An 18,733-nucleotide genomic window follows, 5' to 3' on the forward strand; every position below is an offset into this window, starting at 1 on the left:
CTAAAAACAGTATTAGCAAATAAATAAATAGTGTCAGTTCCCAATTATTCCTCAATAATTAAAAACATGTATATTAATGGCTCTAAAAATAAGTTAAAAAATAAGGTTTACCTAAGAAAATTCAGATAATTGACAACAAAATAATGATATATTTCTCTGATGCTTTGCCTTAATACACATCCTTTCTTGATTAGTGCAAATGAAACTGTGTTGCCTGGTCTTTTAAAAAATGAAATCATGGGGCGCCTGGGTGGCTCAGTCGGTTAAGCGTCCGACTTCGGCTCAGGTCACGATCTCGCTGTCCATGAGTTCGAGCCCCGCGTCAGGCTCTGTGCTGACAGCTCAGAGCCTGGAGCCTGTTTCAGATTCTGTGTCTCCCTCTCTCTCTGACCCTCCCCCGTTCATGCTCTGTCTCTCCCTGTCTCAAAAATAAATAAAACGTTAAAAAAAAATTTTAAAAATTAAAAAAAAAATGACATCATTTTCTGAACTGTTTCTAATAATTCAACATATGGCCACGCCATTATTCCATTACCTTTGGGCTTCCTCAGGCTACCTAATTATATAGCTCCTAACAGATTATACAGATAATTTTTTTAATTAAAATGACAAAAAAGTTACATACACTGGTTCTACAGGATTGGCTCTATAAAAGCAGGGGCTTTTATCGTTCACTGCTGCCTCTCCATAGCCTAAAACAGGACCTGGTACATAATAGGTGCTCAATACATATTTGTTGAATAAAGGAATAAAGAGCAGGGGTGACAAAAAAGGGGAAAAAGAGAAGCTATATCAAGGAAACCAATAAACCTGACGCTTTCTTAAAAAGAACAGAGAATACAGTCAGAAATGAACAAAACTGCTCATAAGTTGGAAACAGTACTAACAGCTACCTTTTATCATCTACTGTACCCCAAGGGCTACATTTACTTTATCTAATTTGATGGTCCCAAGAACTCTGTTAAGTATATCTTTTACAGATAAAGAAAACTGTATGGCACTGAAATATTGAGAATGAGTGTAAAACTAATACAACGAGACTGTTAAACTCAAAGGAATTTAAGTGAAATACCACTATGCACGATTCTTTCAATAGAAAAATGGAATACAAATTTCAAAAGCTACACTGACTTAGAGAGTCTAAATAAGGTAACTAACGAATACGACATAAAACCTAAACGAGAAGTTTGAATGGTAGCTGACTTTACTCGATTATAATTTAGAAGTGCTAACTAAAACAAGTACGTGACCAGGTAACAAATATTGTTATCTTGAATGCCGTGACTTACACTGCTCGGCCATCCTGACTCAAACATACAATTATCCTGAATGTAAAGAATAACAAATACAAATGCATGTCAAAAAGAACTCATGAAAAGCATGTTTTGTTTATTATCCCTCCTATTTCAGAGACTAGGACACCACAGTGACATAACACTGATCACATACGTGAAAAATTCTTAACCTTGCATCACAAAAAGCACATATCAAAGTATTAGCAACTTCTTTTATTTATTTATTTATTTATTTATTTATTTATTTATTTACTTACTTATTTAAAGTTTATTTATGTATTTTGAGAGAGACAGAGAAAAAGCACGAGTGGGGGAGAATGAGAGAGAGAACGAGAATCCCAAGCAAGCTCTGCACACTCCCAAGCATGTAGCCCAAAGTGGGGCTCGAACCCACAAACTGTGAGATTGTGACCTGATCCGAAGTCAGATGCTCAACTGACTGAGCCACCCAGGCGCCCCTGGCAACTTCTTTTTAAAGGTCAAAGCAGAAATAATAATAAAACTCTAAAAAAAAAAAAAGCAAAAAAACGCTAATAAAACTCTAAAAAAATAAAACTCAAAAAAACTGCTTTTATAAGAATATCTACCAACATTTTGTAAGTACCTCTTGAAAACATTTTAAAAGGATGCAAGAAAATATGCTACTCGAAGGCAAAAGCTCTACCTATTAAAGCTAAATTACAGCAGAGAGCAGAAACAAATGACCCATAGCATAGCAGCACTCTTGTGATGCTGGAGGAGGGAAAGGAAGTTTGAATGACACAGAAACTTTCAGAGAAACCATGGGTAAAGAACAAGGAAGAAAGTTCAAAGGCAAGTGTATCTTCCAGAGAACAGTTCCAAGGAGCAGAAAGTCCAGGTAGGGTGGGTGGTGGGAGGGTATCGACAGACACTCAATTTAGAGAAATTCTATGGAAACCTCTGGCTTAAACTGGCAAATAGAACAAGGAAGGGCCACAAAAACCTATCTACATGTGAATAAAGCAAGAAACATGATACATTATACTTGACATTACCAAATTTGAATATACATTTACCTTTATGTTTTAATAATTCATAGCCCTGGAGTGAAACTGTTTTTGCCTGCTGTTCAAAAACTGCTTTGCAGCTTCTCATGTTTTAAGACACTGGAGGGCAGGGCTCCTCAGGAGAGGGCAAAGGAAAGGTCAGAACCCCGAAAGCAGATGCTTCAGAAGAGAAAAATATTACTTGACTTTGTTGTCCGAGCAATTGACTTGCAACCTCTTGAGCAAAAAACCTTGTATCTAAAGTGACCTGGATCCAGGAGCAATTATGAAAGATTAAAGAGTAGGACTTTTGGAACTAGGGGACCCAGGTTTGATGCATAAAGCTAGCTGACTCCAGTCAAGTAATTTATAGACTCTTAGCCAAGTTTCTCCATCTGCAAAATAGAACAATGATAATACTATGAGAATCAGATAAGATCACATATATTTGAAAGAATATGTCTCAGTACCTTTTAAATTTAAATATTTGTTAATATGGAAATGTCTGCATTGCCATTTTCTATGCTTACATTCATAACATTAATTCTTTTCAACGTCCACGGTGATTTTCATTTCACTTGATATAAAGTTAACATGAAATCAAGTTCTTACTACTTAGGGAGAGTAAGCGTATCTAAGAGGAGAATGATGCCTCGTGCCCGCCAAGGCTTGTTTGTCAACTGGATGGCATGTGTCAGCCTAGCAAAATCATGGGCTGACTGCTCACCATTCTAGTTGTGTCTCAAAGAAAGTTCAAATTACTGTATATCAAGGACCTTTAGGAACAGACTCAAACACCTGAAATCATAAATATCAAATCCATGAATGCCAAGAGTGCCTTCTTACCCATGAAGCTTGATGAAGATTCTTAAAATTATTTCACAGGCAGAAGCTCCAGCCAGCTAGTGCACTTTGAGTATTTTAGAGTATTGTGAGTGGGGTACAGGCTGTATTAACACACACTTGAAGATAGAATCATGCAGTCTTGAATTTGCAAAATCTTTATCCATACACTGCATGTTCTTGAAAAATCCCAGCTATATTCCTTCGGTGAATGCTCATATTGTCATGAGGTTGTGAGTAAAGCTGAACATTGCTTACTGAAAGGATCTAAATAGTCTTAAAGAAGAGTGGCAAACAGGGGCACCTGGGTGGCTCCATCGTTAAGCATCCAACTTTGGCTCAGGTTATAATCTCACAGTACATGAGTTCGAGTCCATGAGTTCGAGTCCTGCATTGGGCTCTGTGCTAACAGCTCAGACAGAGCCTGGAACCTGCTTCAGATTCTCTGTCTCCCTCTCTTTGCCCCTTCCTCCCCCACCCCCCTTCTCTCTCTCTCTCAAAAATAAACTTTGAAAAAAAAAATTTAAAGAGTGGCAAACAAAGGCAGATGAGTTTCACAAAGGGAACTGGAATATACTCTGTACTGGAAGGGTATTGAATACATTTTATTCTCTAAAGCCAGGTTTCCTTTAAAACACTTTCCAACTCCAGGGCACCTGGGTGGCTCACTTGGTTAAGCATCTGACTCTTGATTTCGGCTCAGATCATGATCTCACGGTTTGTGAGATTGAGCCCCACATGGGGCTCAGTGATGGCAGTGCAGAGCCTGCTTGGGATTCTCTCTCTCTTCCTCTCTCTCTGCCCCTCCCTTGCTCACATGTGCTCTCTTACTCTCTCAAAATAAATAAATAAACTTTTTTAAAAAAAGAAAAAGAAAAGAAAGGAATGGCCAATAATTACCTATCAGATAGGATTCTTTCATCAGGACTCCCTCCTCCCTACCATTCATCTCACGAAAGGAATCTGCCAGTGGAAGTGTGTGCATTAAAGAGTTTTATCCATGAGTTTTATCACAGTTTCCCCAATAACCTGAATACATTTTTATTGTTCTCTAAACCTGAGTTGTTCAATTAAAACATAATATAAGCTACATATGTGATCTAAAATTTTCTAGTAGCCACATTAAAAAAGTAGAAATAAGTTGATAAAATCAATTTTGAACATATATTTTTATTTAACCCAGTATATCTCAAATTTCATCATAATAACATGTAACCAATAGAAAAAATTATTGAAATGTTTTATATTCTTTTCTTATAATCTTAATTCTTTTCTACATTATATTGAAATCTTCACTATTCCATTCTTGTATGAAGGCTTTGACATTTGGTCTGTATTTTGCACTTAGAGTTCAATTCAGACTAGCCACAGTTTAAATGTTCAGTAGCCACATGTGATTAGTGGCGATGTTAGAGGAGGCAACTTTGAACAAAAACATCTGACAAAGTGAGAAAGGTTGCTCTTTTTGATTTACAGAAAAATACCAGCAACTACATAATACATTTAAAATATTAATATTAAAAAGCTTGGTACAATAACGCATTTATGCCTGTGAAAGCAAAGATATATTCTTTTGGAAAGGTAATAAAAAGGTCATAATTAATTTTAAAAAAAGACAATTACAGAACAATCTCAAGTATTTGAGCACATACTGTAACGCTCTAGGGTGGTTCTTCCATTCCAGTGATTTTTTTTACATGACACAATTATGATTATAAAATTAAAACTAATTGTCACGTGTGACCTATGGATTCAGTTTGCACATATCTCTATATATAAGTCACATTTTGTACATAACCTCCTGCTGAGCCTATATCATGTTTCTTCAATTAAGTATAAACAAAAGCTTTTTTGAGGGAACAAATCTGATTTATGGCTTAAATGTATAATTTATTTTCTTGTGGAGTCTGTAACTTTAATAATTATTTTAAGCATTCTTAAAAAATCAATTTAAAATATTTTTCTATTACTGTTTATAAAAGTTATTGATAATATTTTAATCATTTCAAATTGAGTCTGTTAAAGGTTTATTTTTTATATAGTTGCTTAACTGAACAAATTTCATGAATCAAAATTTATATTTTCCTTTTATACACAGCCAGATCTTTTCAATTTTTATTTCAAACATGCTAATTTACTATAGACTTTTTATAAGGCTGTATGTAAAAGTTTTCCCATGTGGAATTACCTACGGAAGAATACGATTTTTTTTTAAGAATACAATTTTTTAAAGGAAAAAAAAAGCTATCAATACTGAACAATTTTTTTTAAGTTTTATCCCTTTGCTACCCAAATGTTTCTTTCTTATACATCTTTAATTTACTCTCATACACATTATAAGTGAACTTACACAATCTTCTCCAAGTTCAGTTTAGTACTTAGAATATTATTGAGAGAATTTCCCCTATGCCCTTGATTACATGTGTTTCCTTTCACTAAAAATGCAGATAGTACATATTCAAATGGATATATTCTAGAACATTATAGAACCAATTGTTTGTTTCTGGATTTTAAATTTATCTTGAGGTATACGTAGTATCTTCTTATCTAATTGGCATGTAAATTTACTCTCACTTTGCATTTTCTATGTACTCCACCAAAAATGAGCTGCATATTTCCATGATTAATGTCAAGGCACCTTCTGAATTAATTTCTTTCTATCATTTTCTCAAATATTTTAATTAAGCTGCTTCTTTATCATCTCAGATTGTGTTCTTTTAGCTATCATAAGAATTGATAAGATGATTTCCTCGATTAAAAGCCAACTGTTCTGTATTCTGAAGGTCCAGACCCATACAGTAAACAGAACTCAGTTTTCAAATATCTTGGCCACTGTCATCTTAAGCTTTGAAGCTTTCTACTGAAATATTCTCTTTTTGTATCCCAAATGCCAGGTCCAAAAAAGGTGTAACTGATAGATTAACAGATAATTATCCTGAGTCTTATCAAAGTATTGAGTCAACCTATTTCTTTGCTTTCCTACACAGTATATATCCATCTCTAAAGTATGCATCTATTCATTTAAATTTATGTAATAAAATCTCACTTCTTTGTTCACATTGTATTCCTTTTTCATAGCTCTAAAGCATTCATGCACCTGACAGCAGTTCCCAAAATTCCAAACATGGTTAATGAAGTTTCATGTACAAATTCGGTCTATATTAAGCTAGAGATTTTCTTTTTCTACCTATTTCTTAACATTCCTCTTATTCAGTGCCTCCTCTTTAATAATATACAAGAGCAACTATGAAAAGAATTAATGTAAGAAGTATCTAGTTTTAAAAGCCACTGAAAGGCACATTGTATTCTTTAGCACCCAATATATGGCTTATAGTTTTACCCAATAAACAATTACTGAATAACTTACATAAAAGATGACCACAATCTTTTTTCCTTCTTTTTAAAATTTTTAAAAATATTCTTTCATTTTTGAGAGACAGAGAGTAAGTGGGAGAGGGGCAGAGAAAGAGGGAGACACAGAATCCAAAGCAGGCTCTGGGCTCTGAGCTGTCAGCACAGAGCCGAACGCAGGGTTCAAACTCACAGACGGTGAGATCATGACCTGAGCTGAAGTTGGATGCTCAACCAAGTGAGCACCCAGGTGCCTCAAAGATGACCACAATCTTTATGTTGAGACAATCATGAGAAGAGGCATTGAGTTAAATACGGATATGGTGAGGAAGCATTTCTGGAATGATTCTCCCATAAAAAAGAAAAACAGTAATAACAAAAATGATCAAAATCAACTTTTTCCCAGAAGTGTGGAAATGAACCAAAGACTTGCAGGATTAAGGAGCATTTGTTAAAGAAAATGGCTGACTCTCAGGAAGAAATGAGAGCTTTATGGCATTTTTCTTGCCCTATTCTCATCCAATTCCCCCACAGATCAACTGAGAAGATTCAGTATAAGGAGTAGAAAGGAGAAAAGAATGAAACAAAATGAACAGAGTCTCAGCAACGTAGAGTATATAGCAAGCATACCAACATACACATAATAGGAGCCTGAGAAAAAGAGGGAGACTGGGGCAGAAAAAATATTTGAAAAAATAATGGCTAAAAATTCCCAAATTGACAAAAAGCTTAGATCTGCATATTCAAGAAGCTCAATAAACCCCAACTAGAACAAAATCAAGAAGCTCAACATCTAGACATATCATAGTCAAATTGGCAAAAGCCAAACACAAAGACAGAATTGAAAGCAGCAAGAAAAAAGTGACTCGTCATATAACAGGGACCCTAAATAAGATTAACGTCTCATCAGAGACAGTGGAGACCAGAAGTCAGTGGGATGGCATATTCAGAGTGTTGACAAAGACTGTCAACTTAAGACAGTCTCTATATCTGGCAAACTATCCTTCAAAAACAAAAAGAGATAAACAAAAACAGAGAATCTATCAGTAGTAGCCATGCTCTAAAAAAAATACTAAGAAAGTCCTTCAGACTGAAATGAAAGAACCTAAGACATTAATTCAAATCCACAAGAAGAAATAATAAGCACCAGCAAAGGTAATTAAGTACATAGTTAAATATAAAAGTAGATAAAAATAAAAGAAAATAGAAAGGTATTTTTGTTTATAACACTTTTCTTCTACCTGAATCAAAATATAACTGCATAAGCAATGATTATAAAACTGCCTTGATGAGGTTAATATGTATAAAGGTGTAATTTGTATGACAATAATAGCACAAAGGCAGGAAAGGGGAAAGAGCTATATTGAAGTGAAATTTCTTTATAGAATTCAAACTAAGTAGGCATTATACCAAGCTAGATTTTTTTAAGTTAAAATAAGTGTATTCCTTGGGGCAGCCACTATAAAGATGGCTAAAAATACAATTTTAAAAAATGAGGAAATTAAAAGGATTTACTAGAAAATATCTATTTCACACAAAAGAAGGGGGTAATGGACTAATAGAATCCAAAAATGCAATTTATATATTTAAAAATAGTAGACACAATACTATTTTATCAGTAATCATATTAAATGTGATTGGACAAAATATTCCAATCAAAAATCAGAGATTGGCAGAATGAATAATAAAAAAAGATCCAGCTATATACTCTCTACAAAGTACATATTTTAAGGTCAAAGACACGGAAAAGTTTGAAAGTAAAAGAATAAGAAAAGATACAACATACCAACTGTAACTAAAAGAAAGCTGGGGTGGCATTACTAATATCAGACAAAATAAACTTTAAGTGAAAAATTTTTCCTAGAGCCAAAGAAGGACATTTTATAATGATAAAAGGGTCAATCAATCCACCAAGAAGATATGACAATTATAAACATACATGCACCTAACACTAGAGCCCCAAACTACATGAAGCAAACATGAACAGAATCGAAGGCAGCAATAGACAATTCAACAATAAAAGTTGGAGATTTCAATACTCCACTTTCAATAATGGGTAGAACTAGACAGAAAATAAAAAAGGAAATAGAAAACTTGAAAACTATAGAAGTTAGACCTAATAGACTACACATACATTACATTCCACCTAACAAAAGTAGAATAAACATATATGGACATGGAACATTCTCCAGGATAGCTAGGCCATAAAGCAAGTCTCAACAAGTTTAAAAGGACTAAAATCATACAAAGTAGTTTCTCTGATCGCATTGGAATGATATTTAAAAATTAATTAAGAAGGAACATTGGGAAATTTACACATATGTGGAAAATAAAACAATTCATTCCTAAATAACCAAAGAGTCAAAGGTAAAATCACAATGGAAATTAGAAAATAGTTCAAGAATGAAAATGGTAACACAATACAAACCTATGGGATGGAACCCATCCCATAGGGGATGGTCATTGATTTGAGATTTTTCTTCTTTTTTAAGTATAGGGTTCCGAACCTGTGAGATCATGACCTGAGCCAAAATCAAGAGTTAGACGTTTAACGGACTGAGCCATCCAGGCACCCCAGAAGTCTCAAATTTCTAAGTCATCACTTCCAACCTGGCAGAAATAAAAAAGATTATAAGGGAACACTAAAAAACAGTTCTATGCCAATAAATTAGATAAGCTAGATGAAATGCACAAATTCCTAGAAAACACAAACTACCGAACAAATAGAAATTCTAATTAAATGGCATTAATTTTTAGTTAGACATTTAAAGAATCAACACTAATCCCTCATAAACTCTTACAAAAAATTGAAGAGAAGGAAGCACTTCGCAACTTATTCTATGAGCCAGTAATACCTTGATCACAAAACAAGACATAGATATCACAAGAAAAGAAAACTACAAACTAATACATCTTGTGAATATAAATATGATAACGCTCAACAAAATACTAGCAAACTGAATCCAGCAACATATAAAAAGGATTGTAAACCATGACCAAGTGGGATTATGCCCAGGAAAGCAAAACTGGATTAATATCCAAGTATCAATGAGTATACTACCAAATTAATAGGATAAAGGGAAAAAAACCCACCTGATCATTTCAATATATGTAGGAAAAAAAGCATTTGACAGACTCCAACACGTTTCCATGACAAATATGTTAAAGGAAGAAAAGGACTCGAAGGGACTTTTCACAACCTAATAAAGGAGCATCTACCAAAAACCCACTAAGAACATCATACTTGTTAGTGAAAGACTGATAGCTTTCCCACTAAGAGCAGGAACACAACAAAGATGTCTGCTCTTGCCATTTCTATTTAGTTGTTTGGAAGTTCCATCCAGACCAATTAGAAAACAAAAAGATATGAAGGACATCCCGATTGGAAAGGAAGAAATGTAACTCCCTCTATTTGTAGATGACATAATTTTGTACATAGAAAATCCTATGTCAAAAATCAACTGTGTTTCTCTAAACTGGCAATAAACAATCCAAAACTTAATTTAGGGTAACAATCCCATTTACAATGACACCAAAATAAAATAAAATAAAATACTTAGGAGTAAATTAAACCAAAGAAGGGTAATATGTGTACAATGAAAATTACAAAACATATTCAAAAGAAACTGAGGAAAGCCTAGATAAGTGCAGACATCCTGCATTCATGGATTTGAAGACCTACTATTGCTAAGATAGCAATACCCCCTCAGACTGATCTACAGACACACTACAATCCCCATAAACCTGTCTCTCTTTTCTTTTTGCAGACATTTCAAATAGATGCTAAAATCCTTATGGAAATATAAGGAACCTAGACTAGCCAAAACAATCTTGGAAAACGATAATAAAATTGGAGACTCAGACCTCTAAATTTCACAACTTACTACAGAACTATAACAATCAAGACAGTATACAGAGACATAAGGAGACACATATAGATCAATGGAATAGAACTGAAAATCAGGAAATAAAAACCCATATATTTATGGTCAATTGATTTTTGGTAAGAGTCCTGAGACAATTAAATGGGGGAAAATAATAGTCTTTTCAACAAATGGTTCTGAACAACTAGACATCCACATGTAAAAGAATGGAGGTACATTCCCAAGAGAATTGAAAATCCATGGCCATAAGAAAAAAATATTCATGGTAGTATAAGTCATAATAGGCAAAAGGTAGAATCAACCCAAATGTCCATCAATTGATTAGTGGATAAACAAAATGAAGTGAATTTATCCAAGAGAATATTATTCAGCCACAAAAAATGAAGCATAGATATAGACTATAACATGAATGAACTGTGAAAATATTATGCCACATAAAAGAACCCAAAAGGCCACATACTGCATAGTTCCATTTATATGAAATGTCCAACGAAGAAAACGTGTAATGTGTATTTGGTCAAGCTAAAGCAGAGCTCATGCTAAGGATGATAAAGGGAGAAGTATGGGAAAAATAGGTGGGGACAAGCTTTAAACACCATGATTAAGAACTTTTGATATTGTTCTGGAGAAAAACTGAGAGGTTTTTAAAAAATCAAAAGCTACATGATCTAATCTGTATTTCCAAGAACATCATGGAGATCTGGCAGTAACGTGGAGATCAAGGGAGACAATTCTTACAATCTGAAAATCTAAATCAGAGCAGATTAGGGCCTGAGCTAGCATGGTAGCAGACCCAAGGGGAAAAGGAATGAATTGGGAATTGTAGGTTTCCTTTCGTAGATTCTTATCAATTTCATTTGATCGGTAAATTTAGCTAAATTCAAGCACATTTAAATGAAACTGTGATGTTACCTATACATCTTTTTATTTACATATCTGATTACAAATAAAACATGAAGCCTATTAGATTGTGCTTGTGAATTAGGTATTTTGAGAATTCTCTGATGCTTCTATCACTGGGCAGGAAATAATGTGCTGGTTCGGCACTATCCAAATTAGAAAGAACCTGACATTTGTCAGCTCTCTCTCTCTCTCTCTCTCTCTCTCTCTCTCTCTCTGTCTGTCTAAATATGCCTAGAGCCATAAATACTGAATACAAGCCATGCAAAAAACTGTCTTCAAATATGTCAAGAACTTCACATGAACAAAGACTTTCTATAATATAATGCAAAACAATAACTTAGCCCACATCCAATTCCACAAATTTGGATATTCCACAATGAGATTTCACTATATACAATCACATAATATATTTATTGGTAAAGAAAGAAAAAGTTTATAGTCAATTCTTCATTAGCAGATCGATATTGTATCTGAGATATTCACTTTCAAAACTATGGATACGTTCTAAAGCTGAATCCTTTACTTTGTACCACATCAATGTTTGTTTGAAATACATTTTATGATGAATTTATTAAATGGAGTCAGTTCTGCAAGAAATTTAAACCTTGTTTAATTGCTTCTTGAGGGCAGTGGGAACATCTGAATTCACATATTATAATAAGATTTGATTACTTTGGGCAAATATTTTTGCATTGCTTTGGGTGCATCTTTTGCTGACAATAAACTAGCTTCCTTGGAAATGAAACTACTCAAAATTCTGTATAAGCAGGAATATCCTTAGTCAACAGCTTCTCAGGCATTATAACAAACTAGGACAATTTGCTTGATTGTCAGAAATAATATATTACCTTATAACATATTAATATAATGTTAGAGAAAATACATTACCTTGCTTCATTAACCCAAAATAAGCTGTATTTATATAGAACCCTACCTATTGTTGGGACATCAAAATGAAATTTTATTAAAAAACTTAAAAAAATATTAAAATTCTTTTACTGATTTTCTAATTTTATTCTTTCAAACACCAGCAAAACTAATAGGGCTAATATCTAAGGCTTCAAACTATTTTCACACAGTGAGATTTTTTCACTGCACCATCATTCTTTGCGATAACATTAAATGTAATGAGATTGGACATGTATTGCTAAGGCATGGCCTCGGAAATATTACAGAGGCTTGGATGAGTGCATTAATTTGACAGCTTCAACATGTGCCGATTGGGATGAATGTGCCAACTGCTGACCCTCCGGAACAATTACTGCAGTTCTGGGATCCACGTAGAGCAGGTGAGTTAAATATTTAAAGTCCCATAAGTTTCTATATATGTAGAAAAATATTTCTCTACCTAATACATTGGCTGGGACAATCAACCACCTTTTATTGATGGTTGTGGTAATTGGGATTCACAATTGAGGTTTAAATTAATTAAGTCGATGTTTTTAAAGACTTGCTTTCAATTTTCCAAGTTTTCTTAGATTATTATGAGATGTAATTTGCACTTCTTGTGGACCTACCCACTGACTATAAAAATCACTCAGTGGCTGTTTGTAATGGATTAACCACACGTGATTCTGACTTCTCTAAAATCCAACTGCATGGTGGAATTATTATTTAATGTTTAGTTATGTTCAAAACAGATACTTTGCTATGATACTCCAAACAGCCCTAGTGGAGACGCCATGCTGGTCTTCTAAAATGCTGATCTGACCACATTACTCCTGGACTTAAATGCTCACTGGCTTCCCCTTGCTCCTTCACTGGGCCCATTACTATCTGGCCTTTACACCTCCAGCTGCCCCTGAGGGCCCCTGCTCACCCTGCTCCATCCACGATGCACTTCTCTGTTCCCTCCATTTGTCTTGCTTCCTCTTGCCTTTGCACATGCTATCTGCCTGGTTTGGGAAGTGCTTACCTTCTCTTCACCTAGATGACACCTACCCTTTCTTCAGTCCTCAGCTCAAGAATCACTTTCCCGACCTCCCCTGGCCAGGTCACAACTCTCTATTGCACACTCTGACAGCACCAGCTTTCATAACATCGCTCACAGTGACAGTTATGCATTTATTTGTGTGGCTATTTAATGGATGTCAGCAGCCAAGGCAGCAGACTCAGGCGTGAGACAAAAGGAAGACCAATCAAGTGAGAAAAGCAAAGACAATTTATCTTGGGCTTTCTATAGAAAAAAAATGTCAGCTGTTGTCATTCGTGTTTGGGGAAGAAACTTCAAGGCAAGCTGAAGAATGGAAAAGCTTTAAAGTGGGCAAGGGTGGGGGGAAGGGAAGCTTTCTCTGATGAGAGGGTAGCTTTGGAATTTAACACTTCCTTTCAGAGAGGTATTTTCTCCTAAAAGTAAACAAACTAAGATACTATTCTCCTAATAGTGAAGCACTCTCCAGATTCAGTTTGCTTGAAAGAAACAGGAAACAGAAACAAAGTAAAAGACTTTGGGTCACTTAATAACTCTTAAATGTTTGAATATGAATTCTGATAGTTTGAGAGTACAGTTCTGACAAATACACTCTTTTGACCTGAAAGAGATGCTACATTATTTTAAAAATCTAGTGATCGTTTAACACTCTACTTCAGTCAATAGAATGGGGGATGCCTCCTTTGGATGTATCCCATGTTTAAGCACTTATAACTCATTAAAGAGTCCCTGGCCTCTGCTGCATTTGTAGACCTGGGTCAATGCCTTAGTTCAGTGTTGTATTTAGCTGTGTTGTCTTGGGCAAGTTACTTAACCTTTCTGAACCACACCTGTAGAACCGGTCTGATCATTTTGTGTCCCAGGTTACTGTGGGGATTAAATAAAATTTAACAATTTGTGTAACCACATGACAACACCTGGCACAGAAGACACATTCAGACAGTATTTCCCCAATATGGAAAACGGGATGTAGCCATCACTAAACACATGAATGCCTAAAAATGGTACTTGAAATGCAAATTCTATTTAGCAATTCTTGTTTATCTGTTGTTTCCAATACACAATGTAGATAAACTCATAGCTAAAAATATAGTGGCCCCAAATAGAGCTGGGTCTCCTAACAGCTCTCTCTCAATCCCACTCTCTTATGATTTTCTTTTTGTTATGGTTGTGTCTCAAAATCAGGTTCTTTGAAATAATTGGGATTCTGCCTATATCTCAAGTAAAAGTAATATGCAGTTGCTTGTTTCATAGAGTCTAACGTTTAATATTAAAAGAACATTTAATTTACCTTGGCAGAATGCTGATAAAAAAATTAAGCTAGTAGGGGCGCCTGAGTGGCTCAGTTGGTTAATTGTATGACTCTTGATTTCGGCTCAGGCCATGACCTCACGGTGTGTGAGTTCAAGCCCCCAGCTGGCCTCCCAGCTCACAGTGCAGAGCCTGTTTGGGATTCTCACTCTCCCTCTCTCTCTGCCCCTCCCCCCTCTCAAACATAACTAAATGAACATTAAAAAAAAATTAAGGTAGAAAAACAGTATCAGACATACATATTCACTCAACAATATTGCCCGGTTCAGTGCCAGACACTGGGGAACGCAATGAAAAGACACCGCCAGGCCCAGTGGGAGACTGACAGACATTGGCCAGAGCACATATAAAAACAGAATTCTCATGGGGCACCTGGGTGCCTCAGTCGGTTAAGCATTTGACTCTTGACTCTGGCTCAGGTCACGATCTCACCGTTCATGAGATGGAGCCCCATGATGGGCTCCATACTAAGCATGGAGGCTGCTTAGGATTCTCTCGCTCTCCCTCTGCCCCTCCCCCACTCATGCTCAGAGGCTCTCTCTTTCTCTCTCTCAAAATAAATAAACATTTTTAAAAAGCCATCAAAAACAGAACTCTGACCCTTAACCTGCAGCAGGCTACCCAGGAAACCAACCCCTGTTTCTGTAATAACGCAGCCAGCCTGCTAGAAGTCAGACCTACAAGACATCAGACTTCTATCCTTAGTAACAATTCTTTATATTTCTTTTCTCAAAATTTCTGCTTGCAATAATAGAGTGCAGGTCCCTGGAAAACTCACCACCTAATCAGCTCATCCTATTCATTCATTCACGAGATCTTACCACACCAATCTGCTTATAATACCCTGATAGTACCTTTTATTTCAGACCTCTGTGTCTTTGGAGGTACTGTTCCCTTAGCACTTTGAAGAAAGAACATTAGCCTGTGTTCTGCAAGTATAACTCAAAAGCCATAGGACTTATTTCTAAACCACTTATGAATACAAATATGCTATGATCAATACAAAACAGTCACCCCCACACATTCCCCAACACCACCATGATTGCTCAAACCTCATCTCTGGACTTTTAGGCCTTCATAGCCTGGGCTGACTTCCTTAAAACTATAAAGAGTGGCAATTCTTCAGCCTTTAAAACTGAATTTGACTTTGGAAAATAGCCAAAACCAGATTTGGCTATTTGCAAATTTGATTTTGGGTGTGTGATCAAACTGGATAGTCCCATTTAGGCTAAAGGAATAAAAATACAGAAAAGTACTTGTGAGGGACAAGGATGGGCTGCAATTCTGACCACAAAACAGGAGGACCTTCAAAATTATTTGGCTTTTGTTTAACATGGCTGCAAGAAGCTTGAATTCTGCAGCGGTGATAGTTTCAAAGGATCAGGGCTCACTTAGATATACGTGTATGTGTATTATATATGAATTACATGTATATAGAATATGTATGATATGTATGTATGTATACACACACACACACACACACACACACACACACACACACACACACATATCATCATCATCAAATTTGTTTTTAAAAAGTCAGACCAGGGGCGCCTGGGTGGCGCAGTCGGTTAAGCGTCCGACTTCAGCCAGGTCACGATCTCGCGCTCCGTGAGTTCGAGCCCCGCGTCGGGCTCTGGGCTGATGGCTCGGAGCCTGGAGCCTGTTTCCGATTCTGTGTCTCCCTCTCTCTCTGCCCCTCCCCTGTTCATGCTCTGTCTCTCTCTGTCTCAAAAATAAATAAACGCTAAAGAAAAAAAAAAAAGTCAGACCAATGATCTTATTACCACTAGACCCTAAATTACATCCTGGTAATAAATTTGATAATATAAGGAAGCTCCTATTCTTACTAGACAATTAAAAGTATCATTTGTTAAGTTGTAAAAATACATTTTGTCACCATGGTGTTATTTGGAGTGACATAAATAGATGATCATTTAACGGTGGGGTGCTGTAACTCGGTAGTATGGAAATTGCATTGTATGAACCTTCTGTTTCCCCTGCAGTCTTTTGTTGTTGTCGAAATTTGTGGCTGTCACCTCACTCAGGGTAATGAACAGCTTTGCATGTGGCTTCTGCAGAGCCTGGCTGCTCTTCCTTTCTGAAAGAACCACCCTGCTGGCTCCCTGCCGGGCCCACCTGTTAGACATGAGGGGTTAGAAGCTGAGGATGAGTCTGAGTGAGCAGCCCAGCATGATAAGCACAAGTGGAAGAGAACCAAGCAGGGGACAGGTCTAGGGGGGCAGACCCCTTCTCAACCACCAATTAATCTTTCTCCCACACCTCTGGGTGGCTTGGAACCCGACCGTGGGTTGTCAACTAGAATTTAGGTACTATGTTTCTAAAAATCAGTTGCTAAATCCCAAGTATCTACCACTTTCATAATCTGAAGATTCATATGATGACATTGAGCTGTGGCTCTCATAACTGCTTTGGCAACAAACCCCCCCCCACCGCCATCAGCTGGGCAGTGCTGAGGGATGTAGGCCAAATGCCAAATGGATTCCAACTTGGCATTGTCACACTCCCAGGGATAAACTGTCCCCTTTCCCCACATCCAGCGATCCCTTATCCGCATCAGGAAAGGAAAGTGGAGAAGTGGCTCCCCTCAGTTCAGCCCCACTGGGAGGACACCCTCTCAGCAAGCATGATGTTTTAATGCATTTTTGTCTCTGCTTTCTACTTCCTTTTGTCACACATGCAAGGTGTGAATTTGGGTGACTAAAAGTTCCTTGGGCGACAGAGAATTCTTTTCAACTCATTAAGAATAATTCCTTGTAAAAAAACAAAACAACAGCAACAAAAAAAACCAAAAACCAAAAAAACAAAAACAAAACACAACAAAACTGAAATGACTCATTTTCCTAAGGCAGTAGCTGGGGCCCGTGACAGGAGAGTGTGGATGGCTGAGAACTAAGTGTTTCCCAGAAGCAACAGGACTGATGAACACAACACGTTGTGTGCCAAACATATTCTGACTGAAGCAGGCAAACAGCAACTAAAGATTTCTTTCTTGGCCTACACACTAGCTTTTGAAATATGAACCACTTAGAGGTATTTATACATGGTTTGCAATCAATCCAGGAGAAGCTTTTATGAATTTGAAATAATGTCCTACTGCAGTTTCACATCAGGTCAGTTATGGTGACCTCATTTTAATTGAGTAATTTTCGCCATTCGGGGAGGAGCCCTGGAAGAGAAGTCAGAGGCCTTTCTAGCTTTCTGACTTTGAGTCACTTGTTGCCTCTGAGCCTTTTTAAAAACTTAATCTGTAAAACAGTGATAAAACCTCCTCTGTGTTCTTCACAAGGCATTAGGAAGATTAAGATCACATAATAAAGGGGAGATAGTCTTGGACAGTGCAAAGAATTTAAGCTTTGGAATTTAAACCATTTAAACTTAGTGTAGGTGTGACCCTAAGCAAGTTAACTTAACTTTCTGGGGATGAAGGAGAGGGTAATAATACCTACCATATGGGATTGCTGTTAAGTTCTGGAAAGACAAAATAAATAAAGTGCCTGCCAGAGCCTGTTAGAGTTAGCACTCAGTAACTATTAGTTCTATTTTAAAATACAAAGTGTTATCAATTATAAAGTCTTTTGAATATTTCCTGAAAATAATATAAGCTTAAATGAGCAGGTAAGTCATCTTTTACATCTATGTGACACATCATGGAAAAAGCGGAGAGTCAGAAGGTAAAGTTATTGATCCAGGCATGTCCACTAGTGAAGATATCTTAAAGCCAGCTCAAAGTGTTATCACTGCAGTCATGAGTATAAAAAATTCAAAAGAAATTAAACTCCAGTCTAGAAAGAAGCATCATTTATATTAATGCAACTATAAGAATCAACAAACAAATGGAAGATAATAGAAACTTCTTGGGGGTTTTCCTCCAAAATGGAATCAACGGTAATTAAATCAGAATTTTAAAGTAATTGCCTATTAACATTAGCACTTTGAGTTTGATTTAAATATGGATAAGTCTTTTTTTTAGATTTATGCAGGCATAATTGATACACAAAAAATTACACACATTTAATGGACATATCTTGATGAGTTTGGATGTATGCATCCACCCATGATAACCATCACCACAACCAAGGTACTAAACATACCCTCACATCAAAATAAATATGAATAACTCTTGTGCAACATACTTTTCTCGTCCTTTTATTTTTATTTCTGAAAGAACAAAAGTCAGTTCTCCTG

The 18,733-nt window shown here is 36.2% G+C and overlaps 1 protein-coding gene across 5 annotated transcripts in view; it reads right to left on the reverse strand.

Moving 5' to 3' along the window:
• DCLK1 (doublecortin like kinase 1) overlaps positions 1–18,733 on the reverse strand; it is a 345,711-nt gene that overhangs the window by 226,612 nt on the left and 100,366 nt on the right. The window lies entirely within an intron of this gene.

The sequence above is a fragment of the Herpailurus yagouaroundi genome, unplaced genomic scaffold, assembly GCF_014898765.1.
Source record: "Herpailurus yagouaroundi ecotype Mexico unplaced genomic scaffold, PumYag 197, whole genome shotgun sequence".
NCBI lineage: Eukaryota > Metazoa > Chordata > Mammalia > Carnivora > Felidae > Herpailurus > Herpailurus yagouaroundi.